Consider the following 2,817-nt stretch of genomic DNA (forward strand, 5'->3'; position numbering starts at 1 on the left):
CCCTTAAACCCTAATCCTTTCCATTATTATCCATCTCTACACCATAGCCTACACCTTGAAAAACACATACAAACATTATCATATAACCGCCGAGATCCGAAGGTGAAAACCCGAGTTTGTTGGTGACAGATCGTCGTGACGAACCAAAACGACATCAAGACTAGACCGTGTTCGTAAACCGACTCATTTAAGGTACGTTATAATTAGAAATCATTCATTTAGGTTTGGATTCATTTAGGTAATCATAGATCTGATTGAGTATGTTAAAAACGAATCCAACACAACAAATCCTACTGAAATCCGTTAACAATTGATGGGTTGATGTATATAAAAATATACATCTTTTTAGCATCAAATAATCTCTAAAAACTGCAACTTCTATTGTATAATATAGTTAAAATAATTACTTATCATGTTAAAATGTATTTTCAGGTGAATCCAAGCCTCAAATGAAGAAACAAATGAAAAGCCAAAGAAACACCAAAGAAAACCCAAGAAAACAGCAAAACATGGGGCTGTGCTTCAGAAAGCATGGGGTTGTGCTTCTGAAAGCATAGGGCTATGCTTATGAGAACACGGGGATGTGCTTCTAGAAATACGAGGCCGTGCTTCTGGAAGCACGGGGCCGTGCTTACCTACCAGAAAAGACAAAAATCTTCAAGAAAAGACAAAATAGTGGACAACTAGACACGGGGCCGTGCTTCAATGGACACGGGGTCGTGGCCACCTTTCAGAAACGACAAAAAGAATTAGCACATGTCACTAAAAAGCTCGGGCCATGCCTCAGGAAGCACGGGGCCGTGCTTAATAAAACACGGGGTCGTGCTTCTATCTCCAGACAGCCTATAAATAGAGGCTCTTGTGTCATTTGAGAAGTGTACCTTAAAGAGAATTCTATATGATTTTCACTTATAAAAACACCCACTGACACTCATATTGAAGATCTTGTGAGGAGTTTGAAGGCTTGGAGTTCATCATCATCAACCATCATCATCATTAAGAAGGAAGATTCATCAACATTTGGTTAGATTGTTCTAGTTTAATCATGTGTTTCTTATCATCATCCACTCTAATGTTCATAACCATGCTCATTATGAGCTAAACTCCATTTACCATCTAAAATCTATGAAGAAGATTTGTTTTACTTAATGATTATATAAAACATGTGATTTAGTTTAGTAAAGTACATGGTTATCTTGTAATTATCTTTTGATGAGAAATGTTTCACCATCTTAATTCAACAATTCAAAGTTGGTTATTGGCAATCATATTGACAATCATTCATGATCGATTCATGTTCTTGAAAGATAGAATACTTTGATAAATTATCGAAACATGGATCCTTATATTGTATTTAGAAATGATGAGATATAAGTTATGATCTATTTATCTAGTTTTGGTATTTCTGAAATAACATCGTTAACACGATTGCTTGGGTTATCATGCTAGTTAAAGAAATCATATGTTAACAGAATGTGCAATAATAACCTACTTAAATCAACCAAGGGGAGGTTGTGTGATGAACTATAACCAACCAAAGTTATTAGAATTGGTATTTGAGAAATCGAAGTCAATCCTAATCTTTCTACTTTACTAAACTACTTGTCAACTCAAACTGACATTCTCGTGGTAGCATGACATTAGGAAAGGGTTGACTTTAAAATGCGCATGCTACTTTCTTTTATGTCATAGGATACACTCACTTAGAAATGAGGGGTTGTTCTATCATATATTATTACGGGAAGTTTATCACATGTTTATTTAATAATCATCAGGGACCAATGGAGTGGATTCTTGATCTTAGATGGTAACCTTCATATAATTGAACTACTTGTTTAGAATACTCATCTTGGTCACCTATATATTACATATAAGTATTTATATTTTATAAAAAGTTCAAAAATCAACCCCAGTATGATTAAAACCTCCGTTTGAAGTAAAAAAGACGATTCATTGTTAGAAACAATTATGTCCACGGATCGATACTTGGTTCTTACCAATACTATTCTACATATACGATAGGTACACTTGCCTATTTCGTGTGTGTTCAGTCTTAGTAGAAATCACTTTTATAAATTTAAAACACGATCTTGTGCAAAAGCTAAACATCCAAACCTCTTATATCTTAAGCAGTCACGCGCACACACATCATGGGTTAATTTGTTAAATGAACAATCGGGTTTATAAATGAACAAACCAGACTATGTAAAAAGCGATATATGAAGGATTGGATGGTTAAGGTTTGTTGGCTCTGGTATGGCGAATCCATTGATATGAGATTCGTGATATTTCATCAAGAAATGAGGATTAATTGGAAATCCTATAACTGTTGACTGTGTATTGTCCATATCGATTTTGAATTTGACCTCTGAGTCAAAGTTTGGATAAGATTGATGCAATTCGTTATGATAAGGTAACGAATTTGTTAACCAATTCGTCATGGTAAGATAACGAATCAGTTTCCCATTTCGTTATGATCAGATAACGAATCAAGTGATTCGTTACTCACCCAATTCGTTATGTTAGGATAACGAATCAGGTCACGTCAAGATAACGAATTAGATAACGAACTAATCTAATGAATCAGATCATGTAAGATGACGAATCAGATAACAAATCAGGTGATTCGTTACTCACCAATTCGCCAAGTTCTGATAACAAATTAGACCACGAAGCAGGCTACGTTCAGATAACGAATCTTGCTTAATTCGCTATAATGAATCTGGCTCGACCCAGCCAAGGGCTCTGCCCCTTAGACCCTGCTAGGTGCTGCCGCCCCTAGAAACCCGATGCCAGGGGCGCTGCCCCCGGACCCCG

This window comes from Bidens hawaiensis, unplaced genomic scaffold (assembly GCF_021521415.1).
Source record: "Bidens hawaiensis isolate Kalapana, Puna unplaced genomic scaffold, B.hawaiensis_p1.1 tig00033510_1, whole genome shotgun sequence".
NCBI classification, from domain to species: domain Eukaryota; kingdom Viridiplantae; phylum Streptophyta; class Magnoliopsida; order Asterales; family Asteraceae; genus Bidens; species Bidens hawaiensis.